The sequence below is a fragment of the Calidris pugnax genome, unplaced genomic scaffold (genome assembly GCF_001431845.1).
Source record: "Calidris pugnax isolate Ruff unplaced genomic scaffold, ASM143184v1 scaffold31, whole genome shotgun sequence".
NCBI lineage: Eukaryota > Metazoa > Chordata > Aves > Charadriiformes > Scolopacidae > Calidris > Calidris pugnax.
In genome coordinates this window covers 4,454,970-4,477,301 of record NW_015090786.1, presented here as the reverse complement: position 1 = coordinate 4,477,301, position 22,332 = coordinate 4,454,970, and the positions used below count along the sequence as shown (strand labels likewise).

At 41.5% G+C, this 22,332-nt stretch overlaps 1 long non-coding RNA gene across 1 annotated transcript in view; it reads right to left on the bottom strand.

The window, feature by feature from the left end:
• The window catches only part of LOC106902727, a 367,986-nt gene that overhangs the window by 29,789 nt on the left and 315,865 nt on the right, over positions 1-22,332 (bottom strand). Inside the window, exons 4-5 of the long non-coding RNA XR_001414569.1 lie at positions 9,852-9,915; positions 968-1,050 (exon numbers count right to left, since the gene is read on the bottom strand). This is a non-coding gene — a long non-coding RNA (uncharacterized LOC106902727). The remainder of the gene's footprint in view (positions 1-967; positions 1,051-9,851; positions 9,916-22,332) is intronic.

The following is a 22,332-nucleotide window of genomic DNA, read 5'->3' as shown; positions in this document are numbered from 1 at the left end:
CATGGATGTGTTAATATGAGCCATATCTTGCATCCATTAGAAGACCCACAGGAATAAGATTCATTCTAGGTGTTGGCATCGATGTCATCCTAAATCTTGTATTAGCCAATGATCCTCAATCTCTAATGCTCTTAGGACATCCCTTCTAAAAAGCTTTAGGACGTCTCTGGGTACCACACAAAGCTCTTGACCCATATCTTTCACATGAGCCTATAGACAGTGAACCAGCCTACCCGTATGACAAGGTCCTAATGGTCATATGCATGACTTGCTTCTTTGCAGGCGGGGAACACATGGTGAAGAAACAAAGTGGGACCATCGCTTAGAAACTTTCCTGAGAGCTGAACTGGACCACCAGCAGTACCTCAGAGCTGCTGCTCCCCAACAAAACAGTCTAGCCCTAGGGATCCAGAAGTGTCATTTCCTTCAGAACTATCTCACCAGCGTGGCACTACTTTAAATATTATTTCAGGCACATAGTTCAGTAGGTAATTTCAGGGCATGAACTTAGACAGCAGTTGTTAAAATCCAAATGCATGTCTATAAACCCAACATATTAATAAGTTAACAGTTTTCAATAAGACATCAACATTTGCATGCATCTTCCTACTTGTTATGTGCAGTACTACATTTTTTAATGTTTCTTGGATGCTAGCCAGAGAGTCTGGGTCCCTAGTTAGTTCATCTATTACTTTCTTGCCACAATAGATCTGGGTCTTGGCCAAGTACTGGACTCATACTGCATACAAAAACACAGAATTCTCTCCCTTATCTATTGATAGTCTTTGCTTCCCAGGGAAGGAGAAAAAATATCATGAATTAAGATAAATAAGTAAATACATAAAAATCCAGCACTAACTGTAGCAGAGGTATTTTTAGCATCTTTTAACACTATGTGTAATCAAAAGATTTCCATATGTATTTATAGTGCCTTAGTCTCCCCAAGGTCTAATTCATGACTACTCACCTGAACAGGAGAAGAAGATCTCTCTTTTAAACCCCTCGTGGAGCTCCTCAGGCTTTCCACAACAGTGAGCAAGGTTACATGACCTGAAATAAAACAGAGGAGGAGGACGCTTCAGTACCATCCCTCCTTTTTCAGTGTGTCTCAACCTATGGACTATGGAAGGGTTTAGAGAGGCCATTAAGGGTTAGAGGCAGTCTCTGTTTTACATTTGATCTTGAAAGTTTTTATCTGTTACTCAGGGCCTCTGTTGTCTTCAGAGGAAGAGAGATGAACACAGAGGAGATGTTTTTTTGAAGGAGTTTTGAAAATATTGTCCAGCTCTGATGGCAGGGCAATGAAAATTGCCTTTTATTGTGGGTTTAAGGTAGCAAACTAATGCTTAAATTAACAAAGAGTAAGGAAAAAGGAATGAACAATGTAATGATCCTGGCTGTGGATTTACAGTCACTTTAATCAGCCAGAAGTCTCTGCCCTTGGGAGGACTGGTCCTGTCTGCCCACCCAGTCCTGATGGGAACCATTTTTGACCACTTGAAAATGTGCATTTGATCAGAGAACTAATAGGCTAAAACATCATCTGATCCTAAAAATGCTCCCTGATGCTGCTGAGCACATGGAAACACAACACTTCTCAGAGCAGAGCAGGCAGGCATGGGGAGGGGATGGGATGGGATGGGATGGGATGGGATGGGATGGGATGGGATGGGATGGGTGTGCTGTGCCCCTGGGTAACAGTCACATTCATGCTGACCACACAACCACCATGAAACCTGAGCCAAGGACATGGGCAAAACCGAGAGCAGCAGGGGAGACATGTCATCTTCACTCGGGCTGAGGCTACAATCACAACCCAGTCCACGTGGAGTATTTTGCTATCAGTGTAACACTAATCACTGTAGTTCACTGGGTTGACATGTAAAATTTTGCTAATAATACCAAGGTAGCTGACAAGTTAATAGAACACATGATTCCTGTACCTTCTGCTTGAGCTGTGTGAGTATTTTTTCTGCTTAATTTGCCCAAACAAAGCATCAGTGTCTTAATTTCAGTTATTTCAGAAATTAGATCCTCTTGAAGAATGAAAGGATGCTGTGTTTGAGAGGGCTAGCTTTTTTATGAAGACACGTAATTAATGGAAGCCATTAAAGATACTTGTAAAAATGATTCAGATTTTTATATATGATGACTAACTAACCTATTATTGCTCTTCTTGGTCAGAGATTAATGGGAATTTCTTAAAGGATAAAGAATTATTTAACAAGCTGCAGGATATGTATGGGCTTGGAATACACTCTGTGATAGTGTGAATAAGAAGAATGTTGCTGTTTATTTCCTTGACTAATAAACCAAAGCTAAATTCAGAGATAGCAAGATGTCAAAAACACCCAAACCCCCAAACCCAACAAAAATCTAACAAGGCAAGTGGATGTTTTTACATGAATCTAAGCATATATTTTAGCAAAAAAACCCTACTGTTAAGAAATTCAGGTTCTCCTGTGCTCTAATTCAAGGGGATATAGGAACACACCAGCATGATCTCTGAAATGACTGAGAAACAGCAAAGACTTTAAAGAAAGAGTTTAAAATCAGGTGATACTAAATGTTCAACAGGTCCTGGGGAGGAAAATGAGAGAGAGACTGCAAGGCAGAGAGAACAAACCACTTTACTGCTTGCAAGAGCTTCCCATGAAGAAATTTTCTTTACAAAGCAATGACAACAATTGTGGTTGGTCAAAGATTTCCATGCAAGCAATACTGACTTCTAAGACCACAAGTAACAGAGTCACTTGATGATTCCCTTGATGATGGCACACATGGACAGCTTTCATTTTTCCAGCTGTTTCAGATGTAAATGACCTCAGAGTGTCTTGAAGCATCTTGTCCCTACTGGGTTGAAAAGCATGTGCAAAGAGGGACTAGAGCACCTCTAGGCTGACTCTGGCACTAAGGGAAGAGAGCAGATAACGTTTCAGGAGAGAAGGAAATGGAAGGCAAACCAGCCTCTTGGGCAGCTGAAAACACTGTTCGGTTCTTTTCACGAATGATTTGCCAAGTATTTTCTGCAGTAACTGTTCTGAGCAACAAACCACAATGATTCATACACCCAGGTGAAACAGTAATAGTTTCCTCTCTGGCTGAAACACATAAACTTACTATAGCTCTTTTCCAAAATGGATCCCAGTCAAGTTAGGTAGCAACAGTGAGCCTTCTGCAGCTTGACCAATTATTTTAATATCCACTATATCTTCCCCCTCTCAGGGCTCAATGGTTTTTTTCCTTTAACTTTTTGAAGCCACACAAAGAATTGAATAACCTTTTCTCCGCGTACCTGGCTGCAGATACATCACTGAAGGGGGTCCTTTCGACATTTTAAAGGACCTGAAGTGTATGACAACATGACACTGCAGTCAAGAATCTCGCCGGGGAACAGAATAAGAAGATTTATTTTATTTTTAATATTTGAAAGATTTCAAAAAGCATTCAACTGGATTTCTCACTAAGAGGATGAGTGGAGAGAATCCTTTGTAACTAAGCTGGGAGGCCCAAGTCTTTTATCCATTGTTACACAGTTTTTCCCCAGGGCAGAGTTAGGAAGGCCTGCAAGCCCCAGAAGCTTAACAAGGCGAGTACACTGGGTGGGCTTTTCTGCCATTGCTTAAGCTCCTCCCGAGGTAGGAGCCGCCAGAGCCGAGCAGGTCCCGTGCTCCATTGCAGCCACCGACAGAGATTATTTGGGAAGATCCTAGCAGCAGCAGTGCTTTCACAGAGGTGAACCTGCCTGGCCTGTCTGCAAAAGGGCACGCGCGTACACACACACACACCCTCGGTACCGAGACACCCATATGTCTGCTTCCTTACTAAACCAGAAGCAAAATCATTCCACAGAAGATTAGTAGCAAATTGGCACTTGGATTAATCACTGTGCATCGGACTTTGCCAAGCTGCCTTTTCCTGTCAGCTTTTTCAAAATATTATACATGACTGGTTAACTGAAGATACGTTATCTCTTTCAGGATAGATTGTGCAAAAGGAGAAAACTAGTCTTACTGTACTTCTAATACCTTTTTTTTTTTGCCTTTTGAACTTTTTCAATTTTTAAGTGAAAACCCTACAACCTTGCCACAAATGAATTGGTGGGTTTTGATCAAATAGACTTCGGTACACATTCCCTGAGCTTGGTTCACAGCACCGATGGAATCATCCACCTTTCCCACTGATGTCTAACGTGAGAGCTTGCTTGAGTGATTCCCAAGCACCAACAACGTGAGAAGGAGCTCAGGACCTGAGGTGGCATAACCAGGACATGATCTTACCCCACACCCCTCCAAAATCTTCATCTAGAACTTGGCCGATGTAGTTCACTACAAAACCATAAATATGCAAGCTCTCTATTGGTAAAATTTCACTTGGCAGCATTTCATAGAACTTTTGGTTTCCATGAGATTTTCACTATTAATACAGCCATAGAGGCGCATGAACCAGGAGCAGCAAAAGCCCGTTGACTACTTATGTCCATTTGTGCCTCAATCAATGTGTCAGAGTTTACAATTCAAAGTTGCTCTCAAATAAAAGGTGAAATGGAACGGCTTTTAAGTAACTAAGCAACTCTTTCCTGACTTGCTACAAAACTTGTTGGACCCTAATATAGAAGAAATTTTAAAGGCAAATGTCTTATGTATGAGTCCACCGCCCAGAAGCAGGAGAATATGGAGTTTGTAAATAATAACTGCAATACAAGTAATGCCTATTTGCTTACTTGATCCCACTGAAATTAATGGTGTGTGGTTTAGGTATGTGTCAGTGCCATAAAGCAGGATACGCTTGGGGACCAGGAAGTGTCTGCTTCATGTGTTAATGATGGAGTTATGGAGTGGTAGCAGCCATTTCATAGACAAAGTTGCAGAAGGATTTTTACTATATGTTCAACTCTCCCTTTTTATACTCCAACAAAAGCTGAAGAAACTCCTAGGTCAGATCTGGGGCCAAGGTTGAAATTTTTCTACAGACTTTAAAATGATGCCACCCCTGAGAACACACAGCTCACAAGCAGAGCCAGCACTCAGGTGTACTCTCACACAGGGGTAACTCCGGGTATGAACAGGGCAACAAAATTATTGCCCCTCCTCCAAGCCTCTTCTCCACTAAAGCCCCAGCTCTCCTTCTCTAGCCCCACCATTCACAGGGAGATGCCTGAATAACCCAAGAAAAAAATATCCTACTAAGGAGTTATATTTTAATGTTTATGCTATGGCTTTTTGTATAATAGGAATAATCGCTATTGCTTTGTAGTACACTTACAACAAATAGCTTTTGAGATTGCTCAAACACTTTAGCTCCACTTCAGCTCTTAATCAAACTCAGCAGCTGTTTATTGCAATTACACTATAAAGCAATAGACATTATCCCTTAACTAACTGTCTTATTAATATAGGTAGTTACACAGCTATTTCATAGTTACTCTTAAATAACTGCTTTTAATTATTTTATTAACATAAATAACCATCTCAATAAATTTAAATTAAATGCATATGTGAGAAACGTAATTTAAAGCATTGCACAAAATTGCATCTGTTTACTAATGTTTAAACTGATGTCATTGTGTAATTCAATTAAAATGCAACTTTAATTTATTTCAATTCTTGATTGCCATGGAGCACCTAAGACACCAGAACTTCCTAAATATTGAAAAGGGCACTGTCTGGTCTGTCTTCTGTTGTTATATTTTCTTTGCAATATTAGTTTGCTGTCAGGAGAAGGAGATTTCTTTTTACCCACAAAAATAAAAATTTAATATCCTCATTTAGTTTTCTTTTCCTGCCATTCCCAGTCAAAGCAACAGATGAAACTGGATTGCATTTTGCCTTCTAGTTCCCTTGTGCAACCCTGCTTTCAATGGAAAAAAGGATTTTATTTTCCTGTGCAATATGGGATTGTCCATGTCTTATGCCATTTGTTCTGGTAGGATCAAGCTCTTTGCCTACAGCTAAGGGGAAGGCAGACAACTCCTGACCTGGCCAAAAATCTCCTTATTCTTCCTCATGGGCTGCAGTTTATTGTTCAGGGGCCACATTGCACCCAAAAATCCTCCACTGCAGTGGGCAACACTTGAACAGCACCTTTTATCCCACAGCGTCACTAATGAACATTTATCTGCAAAGGGACCATGGCACAGATTAGCACATGTCACCTCTCACTTTGCAGAACAGTCTGCCCATCATACTGGCTTATTCAGATGTTCTTTTCCCCAGAGTCCTTGCTACTGGGGAAGAAACAAAATCTTCTATCCTTATTCTGTTTCAGATTTCTCCCCTGAAAGATAAAGAGGAAAGACCTTGCTGAAGAGCAAGGAGAAAAGGAGAGGGATTCCCTTCACCACTTGTTTGCAATAGACAGGAGAACAGAAGATTTTAGAAAGTTCTGGGAGAAACTTAAGGTGGTGAATGTAAGTCAGGAATGGGGTGAAGATAAGGCTGGAAAACATAAAGGTGCAAAAGGAGATGAAGACACCTCAGATACTTTCCTGCCAGCCATTTTCTTCTGCCACTCAAAACTTTTAGTTCTATATTTAGTTCTATAGCTGGTGCAGGGACCTGTAAATGTGAACTGCTACCTCTCTGAAATCAAATCACAACAAAACTTCCCAAAAGTAACTGGGATGTATTGAAAAAAAGTGTTGAAGTCAGAAACATTTAAAGCAAAACTTCTCTGATGGTCTTGATTTGGGTCTTAGCAGCTTTTAAGCTCCAAAACTATGGAAATCGAGGCATATTTGGCTCTTGGGTATCAATGAATGTCAAAGATGATACAGGAGAACAACAAAGGGAAGAATTTGGTCCGTGATATCCAACCTACTGATGGTGAATTCTGCTAACTAGAAAAGTCCATCCTCTGTCTGCTAATTAAAGGACACAACCTCCCTACAGGGAATCATTAAAGAATGGTGTTTCAATGCACGTGCACACTCTATTTTAGGATGAAGGGTGCCTCAGTGACACCATGCCTATGGAGAAGTGCAATGTAGCTGGAGACAACGAAGATGAAAATTATGATTTATTTATTTTAATACTTCTATCCAAATGTAACAGGTAACATGGAGGGAGAATTACAGGCTCCATCAGAAAGGGGTTGCTGATGCTGTGACCTTAAAAGTTTACAGGCTATGGTGGGCAGACACATGCGATTCATAGGCGACAAGGGGATTTTACAGAAAAATGTAGAAACTAAGAATGAGGGAAGACACGTTTAAACTTCAGGTAACTGAGAGTTATCAGGGTTTGGATAATTGAAGTTCCAATGTATATTTGCCTACACTGTCGCTCACCTTTGAGCCCTACCTAGGCATCTTGACATTTATGTAGTAAGAAATCCTGAAAGCTCTGAGTTTAGACAACTAAATTGTTGCTTGTCAATTTAGTCTTGACTGAAAGGCAGGTGTTTTGTTTCAGAGTAGCACTCCTTTCAGACTCCTCTACTCCCAAGCTCAGATTACTGAGCTAAGGAACTACCATAAATGAAATAACTTAAAAGCAGGCAAAGACATTTACATACCTTGAACAAAGGAATTCTTTGGGCAAAATAGGGATTTTTAATTATTGCTTGGGTTCTTTTGTCATATGGGATTTTCAGCTCTAGCTCTCTGGCGGGAGCTGGAGGAGCTTGGAAGCTTTGAAGGTTCCTACCTTTTTGGTAATGTGGTAGGATCCTTTGCTATTGCTATGCAATTTTATGAGCTTGCTCTGCTGAATGCAAGCTGCTCTCTGAACAAAACCCTGAATAAAAGTCCAGCTCAGAACCTGAACCAGGATTCTCCTAAAATTTAATTCTGGAAACAGGCACACATACAAGCCAGCTACACACACAACAGTCAAATGCCAACAGTGCAAGCAAGGAGTATCTGTTAGCTACCTCATGCCTACATCCTAACTTTACATCTAATTCAAAGTGGGTCATTATTATCAGGCGTTCATTATTATCCCTAGTAAGTGAATGGGATCCTTTCTAATAACAAACAAGTTCTCTCTTGGCACAACTTTGCACAGGCAACTTAAACAGTCCAAGAGCTGCACATGCTGATGGTGCCACTGGGATCCCACAAGTGACTGTGGCTACAGTTTTGTAGTGTTAATGCAATGGAAAGTGAATCAGGGAGCCCAGAAAACAGCTCAGGCAGAACATAACACCATCCGCCTGACCCCAAATTTAGCCTACCTTTGAGATGCTACTGCCTGCAAGCAGCAGATGAGCCCATTACCATGAAGTGCCTCGTTGCAGAAAGCAGCAGCGAGACCTAGAGTGCACTGACCCAGCCCTGCCTACATTCATGTCCTCTGAGAATTCAGATTTTCCTGTTTCTGCACCTCTGTATCTGGGTGCTGGTGCCCATACACTTCTGGTTTCTTGGTGTTGTGGCACAGTGTTTGGGCCTTAATTCTTTTGTTTATGCCACTAAGTGTGTTGAAGGCTACAGAATACAAGTTTCATCACACTGACCTGCCAATAACCTCAGCTCTGACCTGGAGGGATCATGTGTTCTGACACAGGTTAAGGGTCTCATTTAATTTAGAACCTTAAGCTGGATTTGAACTGTAGCCCCAGAAGTAAAAAGCCAGTGTATTTATCCAGGAAGCCACCTGCCTCTGGTTTCCTGATTGGTACTTGTGACATCCCAGTATTGGCAAACCACAGAGATATTAACTGTGTGCTCTATTTTCTGCCCTTAATTATGGCCAGCTAGTCTGAATTTTTTTTTTTTTTTTTTTTTTGAAGGATTTGAGTGACAAAGTGACTATGCATATCATTCCACATTTGAACTGTAAGACTTCAGTATTTCTACCTTTAGTGTGTAATTGGATCAGCTGCCAGTTACAGAAAGGAGCTGGGTGAGTATTAAGTGTGTGGAAAATGAAGAAGAGTCCAAGTGTGAAGGGGAGGAATAATTTGACAAAGCCTGCAGTGAGCCGTACGTGGTTCGTCTCGTTCCAAAATGGAGTAGGTTTTGAAGTGCTTGAGAAAAAACTGGCTTTGATTTACTAGCTTTGGTTCACAGAATGCTAGCCACAATCTTGGAGTGACTCAAGGCATACGGAAAGCCACAGTCCCTGCCCCAAGGAGTTTACAATACCAACATTACCATAATGAGGCTGGCTGAGAGCCAAACTGAAAAAAAGTCTGCTTTTATCTGACTTGCTAAAGCTGTGCCTTGAACCTTGGGCAGCACACAAATCTACTGCCAGGGGCTTGGCACTGTAGCAGGATTGAGTCTTAGTGTGTTCATGATATGGTGGTCCTCAAACCATTGCACCCAATGCTCTTTCCTAAGTCCCCTCTGTAGCACTTGCTTACTTTAATTTTGAGTTCCTCAAAGAAAGCAACGAAGCTTATGTGAGCATGAAACATTTTAAAATCTACTACAAAAATCTAAAGTAAATCTCAGCCCTTTAAAAAAGTGAGAAATAAATGAGGGCTGTGCCCAGTCACAAAGTGAGTGTTTCTCTCAGGACAAGCTAATCGCGTTGCCTCTAAATCCCTCCATTAAACGCAGTTATGGCAGGATCATACAGACAAAAAAGACAGTTCTTTATCCAGTAAGTGTTCAACCATTTATACCTTTATAAAATGCAAGTAAATTCCCTCAGATATTAATAGGCAGTTTGTAGGTTTCCGGTCAAACACTATTGGTAGGACTGAAGAGCTAGATACTGAGTGGGTAGTCAGAATATCCTGCACTTTATATTTCAAAGTAGCTCTAAGATGCAACTCAGAACAACAATCTGATCATAAGGTGACAAATGTAGGGGGTAAGGAAAGAGGACTGTAGCCCAAAATCAAAGAAAAAGGCCACAACATCCAGAGCAGCTCATGGAAGAAGAAGAAATGGCAATTACCTGGAAACTCACAGGCAGTTGTCCCTCAGCTGTAGAAATCCACCATAAAATCCACCATCCTGATCTGTAAGAAATAGGCAAGAAACATTCATTAGTGGTGCAAACAAACATAGAGTATTACAAATACATCAGGTGGACTGACTGCCCAGTGGCAGTCACATAGCATTGCCAAGAAGACAGAGAGAGCAAAGAACAACTGAGCTTTGCTATCTCCCAGCTCTAGGTTGCTTTAAGCTACATTTGGTGGTTTACTACCCATAGGACCCATTTGATATTCTGGGATTTGGAAATTCTGCTATGCCTTCAATAGCAGCCACTAATTGAGAGAACCAATGTCCAAAAGGGCCCCTGGGTTATGGCCATAGAATGATATCCTTTCTCACTGATATAAAAGCACTGCAGACAACTCTATCAGATAAAAACACAACAAAAACCAACTCAAAATCATTTCTGACTCTCCAAGGGGGGTAGGGCATGAAGACAGAATGCCCTACCTCAAAGGAAGTCACGATTGGATCAGAACATCTCAGAGAGACAGAAAGAGAGAGATGGCAAAAGGCAGTAGTGTAAAGGTTTTATCAGCAAGAGTTTGGGATGCCCACATTACTCATAGGTCACTGCGCTTTCTAGCTGACTAGCGACAGATGAAATAAGGAAGACAAGGGCCTCTGGATTTCCAGGTAGCAGCTCCAACCAAGTCTGCCTTTTCAGCTGTCCTTTTAGTCCGGAATACGTATGGTGCTGCTCAGAAAGGGGCTGACTTCGTATGCAAAAGGGAAAATCTGTGAGATCTCACTATCACCAAGCAAGCTCTAGAAGAATATCAAGATAATATTTGTGTTGTTAGAGGGAGGAAAACCTCAAATGCAAGGCAATTGGTTTTGCTGGCAATTTGCATACTTGCAGTATTTCCTAATATTGAACCAGAACAAGTAAGCACTTCAGAGATCCTTGTGGATCTCAGCCCATCTCCAGCAGGAAGGCACAAGGAGTGGGTTATCCTGATGTGAATCCATAACCATTATGGCAGAGAACAGGTGTAGTTCTTCATGTCTCATAGCAGCAGCCACAATACTGATTGTCTTATATAATAAAGACATTACAAATATCATTTATGTATACTGAAATGATGCCATTCTGCCAGATGCCAAGACTTTACCACGGACTGCTCACATTTTTCAGAAGGTATCATCTAATCACACATGATTAGATGCACAGAGATCCCGACAGCTGAGTGGAAAATAATATTGCCATTCCTGACATTTCTCAAATTAGCAAGAGCTTATAATGAAGCTTTTGTAAGACGTCTCTTTCAAGGATTTGTTGGATACATCTCTTGCTGGGAATGGATGCACACAGGGTAGCTGCCCTCCTGCTCTGTGCTTAATTCTCTCACCTCATTCTACGTTGCTTGTTTCCTGCACTCAGAGATGTCCTACTTGTGTTTGAACTCTCTGAATACTCTCTTCAGCTACACACAAGGAGCTGGAGGCCTCGGTAACCTTCTACCCCAGTAGTTCTTTTCCTGCAGTCAGGAAATTATCTCCCTTTTTTTTGGTTTGGGTTTTTTTGGGGGGCAGGGAGGTTGGTTGGTTGTTTTTTTCATTTTTTTTTTAATTGCAAAGAACTAGGGGAATTCCCCCTTCTGGGCACTGATGGCAGTGATTGATGACAGGAGCAAAAAACCCAACAACCCACACCACTCACAAACAAAAGTGTGTCATTTTGCATAGGGTTTTACATCAATATTTTGATAATTTCAGCAACTACACATTCATATTGATATCGAGATATCTAGAAAACAATGTATGCTTCAAATAACTTCAGTAAGCATCACAATATGCCTGTGTGAATGCTTGTACATTTTTCCATGAAGAACTCAAATTGGGTAAAACCTTCACACTCAATTTTCAACTGATACAAATCCACAAAGATAATGTCATTAGTGGTATGCCTGCAAAATACCTTGTCCTAAAATATCTTGGCCCCTCTGTCTCCTTCATTCGAGCAGAGGGAATAGGTACCAGTAGGGGAAGGTGTCACGTTTGTTCATCCAACTCTTCACATAAAGAGCAGGAGGCTATAGCTGTCTTCTGCCTCAGCAGGTTTTCTTTTTCCTTCATTCAGGAAATTGCCTTTCTCTTTTCTTAATGTAAACAAGAAGGGAATTTCCCCTTTTGTTGTCCAGCTTTGAGAGAGGAGCCTGATTTGTGTTTTTAGCTAAAAATCCCCCAAAAGTCATCAGAGGGTTCCCTGACTTCAGTGAGGCAGACCTAGCTGAACAGGGATGTTTCTGCTGTTTGCCAACAACCTTCCTTGCCCAGCACTGTATTGCTGGGGGTGTTTGGGCAGCACAAGCCACTTGGGCCACCCTGCCACAGCACCCTGGCACTCTCTGAGCAGTGCTTGTGTCATCATGCTGTTTACAGAGTGTGACAGACCAGAGGAGAGACCATAGGAAGGGAACTGGGCCAGGCCCAGCGGCACTGAGAAAGCATCACCAGAGGTACCGGTCACTGCAGGGCAGAGGGAAGCAGAGCTGAGCACTGCAGACAGGGATTAGAGAGAAAAACTAAGTGGCACCTCTAATATGTTTTGCCAGGATACAGGAGGAAGAAAAGAAGCGTGAGACAGACAAACAAGAGGTAAAACTGGTTTAGGAAAGAAGGGAGAAAATGCACGGAAAGTATTATAACAAAGGAACCCTCATCAGTAGCAACAACTCAAGGAGAAAAGAGGACTGACGGATAGCTGTGCTAGCATGAGTGAGGAAGGACAAACCAAACCTTTTCAATGCATTAAAAAAGAAAACCAAAATGCATTTAAAACACCTAGAAAGGGAAAACATAACAAAACAAAAAAAGAGCCAGAAGACAAACAGAGAGAGGGGATTTCTATGAGCACAAAAGCAGAGTTCAGTATCCTGTGGTCATTCCCTAAGAAAGAAGGAAGCAAAAGCGAAGGAAAATACCTAAACATAAAAGACTACCTATAAACAAATGAGACATTGACTACTACTCTACGATTTTTTTGGAAATTTTGCTATTAGCATATCTCCAATGATAAATGCCATAATATCGCGCGAGCTTTGTGTGAGCAGAAATGCACAAATGCAGCAAATCAGGTCTGCCAGGCAGACGGTGAAGTAACACTCATTCCCCCTGCTACATGGCACAGCTTTGGTCCCTGCACATCCCCTCACCAGCATACACCCTTAGAGGAGGCACACAGCAGGGCAGCAGAGTAGAAGGATTTTAGCAATACAGAGGATGAGCACACAAACACAGAGCTACATTGGGAGCCTAGAGCTTAATTCAAACCGTAATTACACAGGTTGATTTCTGACCAAGGCCCCGCAGTTCACATCCTGCCCTAGTTACTTTTTTTTTTTAATCGCTTGGAAACCAGTTTGTCTAGGCAGAGAAAATACTTTTGGATCATTCTTGCCAAGACCATCAAAACTGAAAATTGCCAAGAGTCTCCTCCGAATGGCAGTGACATCCATAAAAAGACTGGATAGGTAAGAACATGTTCAGGAGCTGTTTGGTCTATGCTGAGCCTGAGCTGGTGCCCTGTCACGATGGTAACCTCACACCATTCATTAATTCCACTAAACTCAAGCTAATGTCCCAAATCGCCTCCAGGGTGCCTTGGCAGACAGCTCCAAGTTCACCTCTCCATGGGGGGAGGAGCACCTGAGCCACCCCACAGACTTGAAGGCTGAAACAGGAGCCACAGGAGGGATGTGCAGGCCCAACGCTGGGCAGGGATGGCTCTGGGGAGGAAGGGTGGATGGGAAGAACTGAGCAAAGACTAAAGCCAGGCATCATTCTGCAGACATCACTCAGGCCTCTTCTCTAGCTCCACTGGGGTGGAGCAGATGCCCTACTCCGTGGGAGGGAGGTAATTCCAGACTAGAGGCTGAAGCCAAGACAATTTTTGTTTGTAACCCCATATTTTGAATGACAGAAGGAACCATTTTCAATGCTGGCATAGATTTAAAAGTAAAGATGTATGTGTGGCCCTCAAAATTTACGCAGAAGTTTGATGGGGTTAAAAGTTGTGCCCACTGACATGTTTTCAAGCAAAGAAATACCAGGTGGAAACGTTAGGCATTATACTGTATATGGCCAAAATGCTGTCCTGACTTCCATCCCATCAGTGGGGTTATATGATTAAAATTAATCATTTCAAATACAATATTCTGCCTATTGATCAGGGCCCTATTCTGGAAAGGATAGACTCAGACTGACACTGAAAGTTGATTTTGCAATGTATATATGTACATTCACTTGCAGCAAAAGAGTCAGATATATAGGTCCTTCGTTTATCAGTAAAATCCAGTTACCTTCTGTGGTATGGCACTAACATAAGTGAGGTCACAGTCTGGCCCCAAATCCTCAGTTCCACAAATTCCCATATTGTGCTGCTACAAAGACGAGGCTGCTTCAGAGGCTGAGCAGATAGTGCCGAGAACCTGCAGTCTTTGCTCAGACTTCAACGCACTGACTGTAATAAAAATATTACCTTAATTCATGACAGCATCTGCTTTTGCACCCATCTTACTTGCCAAAATAAATGCTTTCTATTTCTTTTTTTTTCTTTTTTTTTTTTCTTTTCTTTTTCTGGGCATGGAAAAGAAGATGCATATTAATGTTTTAAATAGGAAAAAAAAATGCACATCCTCTTTTTCTGAAACAGACAACTTAGAAACACAGAACAGCCTTTTTTTGTTCCCTCTACCAACCCGTGTTCTGTACACCACCCCAGTTCTACACTTGCTTTAAGATTAATTGTCAATCTGAAGACTGACTGTGCTATCCTTAAGGCCAGACATTCTTTGGATTTGGTTATTATATTAAGGTGCATTTGTGCTTCTAAATGGGCAGCTGTACTGAAAATGGAACACAAAGGAGTAAAATTCAGCCTGTTCCAGCGTGGGTCCAAAGCCCAGAGTGTCTGTGATGCTGTATTCTTTTGTTTCAAATGCAGATAGATAAACTACAGCCTTTTTTCCATGACGGTTATAATGCAGAATATGAAAAACTCTTGGGATGGTTTAAGCTGCAGGGTATTCTCCCAGAGTTCTGTCCAAGAATAATCTAGTAAAAATGTGGACAGAGAACCATCGACCTCTGCTTTCCCCCGAACATATGCAGCTCTGATCAGTCTGGTATTTCAAGAAAAACAAGGTCCTGAACCCTAATCCTCAGACACATAACAAAGCGCACTTCACAGCTGTGATGCACAGCTACTATCAGCTCCGAGGCCTGAGTGGGTCCCAAGACAATGCCTCCTTTATCACCCAGAGGACAAATATCTAGACAGCAATATTTTCTGCTTGAATGCTTCAAGCATCTCTCGCAACTCCTGACTGAAAGAGAAAACTGAGCTGAGAGTGTTTGCTGAGTGATTATTTTAATTTACTACTTGATGTAAATCTAAATGAACTGACATCCAGCTTGAGATGGACAGAAAACAATCATTGTGAAAAAAGAAAGAAGGCTAATATTACAATATCATTTGAGTAGCACAGGTTTAGGCAACTTTAGCAGTGGCAATGTAATAGATAGTGAGGCAGGGTTTGCATTTCCTTTTCTTCACTCAATTACCATAATAAGTTCTGTAATTTTAGGGCTGTTTATTTATCAGGCGAGGATAACAAAGATGCTCAGAACACGGTGTCTGAATGCAATACTACAAAGCATCACAGTGCAAGCCCTCGCATGTAGAGGGGTTGCTGATTCTCACACACCTGATTATCCGTGTGTACGTGTGTTCAGACGCAACAATATTCCCCTTTTTGTTAATTGCTGAAGTGGCACATGTTTTGCATCTGGCTTGAGGCAGAGCGAGGGGTAGAAAAGGAAGAAAACTTCCTGGTAAAGTTCTCAAGTTCTTTAAAAACCTGTCAAGTCACTCTGCTGAGCTTTCTTGTATGAACAATAGATTTGGGACCTGGCCTGCCTGCACCGGGGAGTCTGTCACTGCTGCTCTCTGATCCGGGTTTCCAACGTTTGATGGCTGCGCAGTGTCACAGAACAGCTGGAGGAGAGGCGCCCCGGCTGAGTGCATGAGATGGAGGGGGAAAAAAAACCACAAACAAAAAGCAAAAGAAGAGATTTCTTTGTGAGGCAGACACACGCATCTGGGCTCTGCCAGAGCGAGACGCGTCAGCTCACGGCATGGCCTGTGGTGCCCTGCACCGAGACAAACAGATATTAGTGCCCCACAGGCCCCACCTCGTTCCCAAAAGAGGACGAGGGAGAAGGTGTACCACATGCAACGCAACCCCAGATGGAGGTCCAGCAAGAGCTCCCTCCCGGTGGGGCTCAGCAGTGGGTTCACCACTTCCTGCGTCTCCCAAAGGCATTTTTCTAGTGGGAGACCACCTCCTCGTGCCCCTTCAGGCATTGCATGCCATGGTGGCACCAACAGCCTGAAAGAGTGGGCAGGAGGCACCACTACCCCATCCCTCAGTGCCTCTCTCTCAGTACCTCGAACAGCCATATTGCACCTCCAAGGCTGACTGAATGCACCTGGGGCAACTTTTCATTCCACCCTGAGATGCTCTTGTGCCAGTTTGGGGGAAATTTGTGGTAGGAAAGATTAATATACATGAATAATTTCTTGCGCATTGCCTTAAAAGTATGTACCTAATTTGAAGCAAAACTCACAGCGTAATGTTCCATTTTGCATATACCAAAGATCGATGGAAAAGCTCATAAATAAATAAGAATAAAAGAAGTTGAATAAAGATGAAACTCAATGGGTTTCTAAGACTGCCATTCTACAGCCTTGAGCTTTTGGAAGAATACCATGCCTTCCTGTTAAATTATTTGAACCACTACCTTAAAGAAATCTCTGCAGTTCCTTCTTAAATTCTACAGGAGGCTCAAAAGCACGTCGGAAATATTTTTACTCTGTACCATAAGATGTTTTTCATCAGAGTAACATGCCTCTTAACCCATAGCCATATATTCAATTAAATTGCATGGGCATATGTGTGTTTATTTACATAATGTGTAAATGTATAGCTGGGTATATATAAACAAAAGGCTTTCATAACACAGAGGAACACACATGGCGGTATAATTTGTGTATACGCACACTGTGTAACTGCAGCCGTTCATGTCAACACCATTCATCACCTGTATTCACCAAAATGGTGTCAGTCCTGTTCCGCATGCTGCCTACAAGTTCACCACAATGATAATCTCCCTCCTCAATTAATTAAGGACAATTTAAATATTTTAAGTGAATTACATTAACATGACAAAACAGTAAAATTTAAATTGTGGAGCTGTGAACAGAAAACCTGTGACAAAGTCCCTCTTTCAACACAGTCACATAGAAAGATTTTACAAATTGACAGTATACATTATGCACAGCCTAACTGTGGACATTTTCTGTCAAGCACTTAAACAGAGAGACAACAACGGCTCCAGTGTGAAAAAAAAACTATCTGGAGGGGACTGGCCTCACTAAGGGCAACCTTGACAAGTCCAAGCATGCACCTGGATCAGCATCTAAAATAACTCTGCCATACCAAAGCTGCTCATCATGAAGCTCTGTCTAAATTACTGTGGGTTTGCTGTGGACGTTCATCAAATGCCCTTATGTAAAAATACTGTCAAACCTACTAAAAAGAGTATTTTTTAAATGCCCCTGTAAAATATTGCTTCAGTAAGAGACACACGCAATGAAATTTTACAGACGGAAAATATTTTTTGTTAGTTCTGTGGGGCTACTTAAAACAACTCTGAAATTTTACATTCAGGACTCAGACAACAGCAACATAGCATTTCCCTTCTAGGGACAAAATTCTGTAAGAAAGATTTTAAGAAATCTAGCTTGTATTTATAGCCTTGCCATACAGCTACTACGGATCTAGCACTCTTTTCACTGATGAAGTGTCTGATTAACACATACCGTTATTGGGATTTGCAAATTAAAAGCTGGATCTTGCAACACTTATGTGAGTCAGCCTTAATCACATGAGTAGTCCCCAGCAGGAGTAAATGTTGCGGGATCGGGCCCTTCCGAAACAAGCAAAGCTTCATTAGCCCCTTCATGTGATTTTATAAATATGTATGCTCTAATGGAGTGTGATGATGTAGGTACACACAAACTCATGCTACTCATGTGAGTACTGCCAGCAATCTCAAAGGGATTTGGGACTTCCACAAGCAAAATTAGGTTATGGTAAGACTAGTTGATGCCACACAAAAAATAATAGAGAGGAGTGACCTCTCCATTTTCCTCAGATTACTTCCTAAGAATACAATAAAACACACTACAAATACAGAAGGGTAGGTCTAGCTTCTGTTGCTTCGCCCATGCACTCCTACTTAGATGGACGAAGTTGCCATATGGGGTCCATACTCCTCAGCCTCTAAGAAAAATACTCTTGCACTTTAGCTGTAAAAATGTATCTTCCTGACATGGCACTGTATGCTGAAATGGATTGTGGACATATCCAAGACAGCCGCAAATGAGCTTCTCAGCAGAGTAAATCGCTCTGGGCCACCACACTGGGCTGCTTTTGCCACCTGAACTTCTGCAGGTTCCTCAGCATTGGAGCATGTGGTGCAGCAGAGATCTGCCTGCAGAAGAGACGAAGGTGCATAGAGCTCTTACTGCTCACTCTTCACCAAGCTCAACAATGCTTGGAATGTGATAGCACACGGGGCTATTGCAGAGATGATTATGACATCACAGAATGAGCAGAAACTGCCCAAAACCCCAAAGAACTGATGAATTCCTCAGAGGCAGATTTCCTGCCAATGACCCTCGTCATAAGAAGTGGAAGAAAGAGCACCCTTTCCCCAAGAGAAGAGATAAAGAATTTTTTCTGGGGTGTCAATATTTTAATCCAAAGACTACATTGCATTTCTTGTTGGCAATTCTTAGCTGTAATTATGAAAACTATTGCAATTAGGTTATTCGAATTATGAAAATCTATTTCCTTTTAAAGATTTAAGTGCAACCTTTTTTAAGAAAAAGAACACATAAAGCCACTGAAATCCTTTGAATTTCTTCCCGTGCCACAGAATCTGAGCACAATTTATCTAGATAAGTTTTAATTATAGCCTTTCCAGAAAGACAGTACTCTGTACAAATAAAAAGAAATATAATTGATAAATGTAGTCAGATGGTACCAGGTTGTTTAAATAGACCATTAAGCTCAAAATGTCTAAAGTTAAATTAGATTGTATTCTCTTTCACCTAGGGCTTTTGTAAGGCACAACTGGCATGTATAGTCTTGTCCACATTAATTTTTACTGCCACGGTCAAAAAGCAGCATAAGTCTGAAGCTTGTGAAGAATTTTCTGTCTTTATTTGACGTGATCATAGTAGATGAATTAGCTCCCTTGGTGCAGAGAGTGAAAGAAGGTTAGTTGAGGGAAATAAGGAATTTTCAGAGGAAAGAAAAAGTTTGAGGGAAACATATGGTTTAAATGCTCTAGCCTATTTCAGATCAAGCTGAGAGAGTTGAGATCTGTTGGTTCAGAGATCCAGTTCACTGCACATTCCTACTGTGCCTGCCTACTAATTGCATCCCATGTTTGTCAATCAAATATTTGCAATTAACAAAAATATTCCCTTAAGAGACATATAACAGAGGCTGCAAAGGATCCATTGCTTTGCTATTAGAGTCAGCTCAAAAAAAAAAAAAAAGTCTTTAAAAATATTCTGCTGATGATGACACTGCCAGACACTTCCAGTCAAAACATTAACAAGCAGAATAGGTGGCATGGGGGCTTTTCAAAGAGATTTTTTTCAAAGAAGAAAAACTTTGATCTTAGTGTTTCTGACCCATCCTCCACCTCTGATTCTTCAACCTACAAGTACATATAGTGGTTTAATTTCACTCAGTGCATAACTTGCCTAAGGATAAAAGTTGATCTAGATTTTTTTTATTTAACTCCAATTTAACTGATGCTCTAAAGCTGCCCTATCACTGCATAATACACAGTCACACAAGGTTTCTAAGCAGAAACTGAAGAAAGCAGTCTGGAATAATAAGAAATGCACAAGGTTCAGAGGAAAACATTAATTTGTAAATAGGTAGAAATGCCAGTAATTTGTTGGGAATTGAAGACCTTCCGTATGCAACACTGAAGCATAGCAGCTGTGCACTGCTGTTTTATAAATCAATATTACATCTGAAGGAGGTGTTTGAATGCTTGTATCGTTGTGGTTTGAGTCAAACAAAGTTCTGTGATAAGAAATGATCAAACAAAACAAACAAAATCCCTTCCCTGTCTCATCGGATAAATTCCAAACATAATTCCACAAGAGGGATAGAACATTCAAATCATCCACTTTTTTATAATTGCATAAACCCCTCAGTCACAGAAAGATGATTGGATTGGTGATGGACTATTGTATTCTCAAAGACATGGATCATGCCAATGGAGAGCTCCTGCAAAATGATAATAGTGTGTGCATTTTCTGTATGACCTAAGTGGTGAGCTTTAAACCCCATCCAAGCCAAAATGCAGCGGTCTGGTGTGAACATGACTGGGACCAGGGGACTGCAGCCTTCCACTTCCACCTCTAAAACTAATTCCTTCAGTGCCATGAGCAACCACTTATCCTCACTGCTGCAGTTTCTCCATCTAAATACAGAGGATAATATATAGCCAGCTAACAAAAAGAGCACATACTTAGGCCAAGTCTACCCAAGGAAAAATTTGCCAGCATAGCTCGGCAGGTACAGCTTGATTAGCAGATTTGCCTCATGTCGACACAGCCTGCACCTGCGAACAGAATATTTTTCCTGCCATCTACAAATTCTCCCATGCTAAATGAAGCAGAATCCCAGCAATGTTAATGATTTTCCCAATCAAAAGTGATCTAAAATATTGTATGCCCATGAGTAACATTGCTTCATTTTCTCAAAGGCTGTAAATAAATGTGAAATGTTCTGAAGACACATAGGAGCTGCCTTCCCTTGCCATTTTTTTATCTTTATAAAACATTCCCCTAATTTAGGATGTGGCTTAAAAAACTCTCCATATCACAAAGCTATGTATTTGGGGCTGTAATACTTGCAGAGAATGGGTAAAGAGGTAAGATACAGCATTTCTCATAACCCACCAATCCCACTTTCTGGAACCTCAGGGAAGAAAGGGAGTTGGGAGAGCGGTGTCTGCAAAGAAGTATCCTGAGAGACATCTGCTGGCCACTTTTACCTTGCCGAGCTCCACTCACTGACTGCAGGGCACGCAAGTTTGTGACATGGTACTTTCTGAGTCAAGAGGCAAGCTGGTGGTCATACAAATCATAACTCCACAGCAAACAAATATCAACCATCAGCGCTGCCTTTGGGCTCCATAAAAGATTTAGCAACATCCTTATTGTCTGACTTATTATGAAAGGAAACAAATTCATCACTGTGACTGCAATAAAGCAGGCTACGGAGAAGCAGGACAGCTGAACAGCATCCCACACCAAGCCTGTAGGCACATCTCCAGCCTAGTGACCAGCGACAGACTTCCCTGTCACTGCTGAATAAACAGACTCTGAAGCTTGGCATTTGCATCCCACAGCTGCCTACGTACCCCTCTGCGTGGCCACTCGCATTGGCTTCGCAACGGTGGCAGAGAAAGGAGGACAGCAAAGCTGGGCAGCACAGATAGTGACAGAAAGACAGAGCCTAACTAGCTTTCAAATGGCTGGAGTTGGGCAGATTTTAAATTGCAGACTTGCATCGAGAAGCCCCATTTGTAAATACTCAGCTATCATTTTGCAGGGGGTTGTCAGATTACAGAATGTTATGATCAAGTTTGAGGTGGAAAAAGAAGAGGAGGAGATGGAGGAGGATGGTATTTTTGTTCCTGTCCTTCATTTCCTGATAAAGAGACACTTTTGATCCAAGAGATTTTTTTTCTTTCTTCCCTTCCTTTTTTTTTTTTTTTTAATCTGGTAGCATAAATTTGTTTCACAAGATGCAGGTGTTTGAAATATTTAAGAAGTTCTCTGGTTTTGTATTCCTAGCCTCATTGATGAGAAAGCTTATGCATCGTGACATGGTGAGTTGAAGCAATGATTAAAAGGCTATTGCATATGCTCTTCCCAGCTGAGTTGTTGTTCTCGTTGTTGTTTTTAGAGCACAGAGAAAGTGTCTGCAACAGCTGCTAATAAGCTCTTACGCGACTCTACTAACATCATGATCTGATCACCCCAGAAGTGCATAGTGGGAGCTAAGGAACCTGGTCTCAGCAATTTGACAAAAACATCCCTGACATATTTCAGCTACCGTAGAAAGTTTGTGACACTGAAATGAAATTAAATTGTGTGTGGAAGGTTGTATAGGAACGTGGGCCTTGTTTTTGTGTGCAAGAGATTTAAAGACATGGGCAAAGCAGGGACATGGGTTTTTTCAAAGGCAAAAATGGGAATTAGACACACAATTTCCACTGACTTTAAATGGAAGAACTACTCTGTGCCTTTGATATTCCCCCCCAGATCG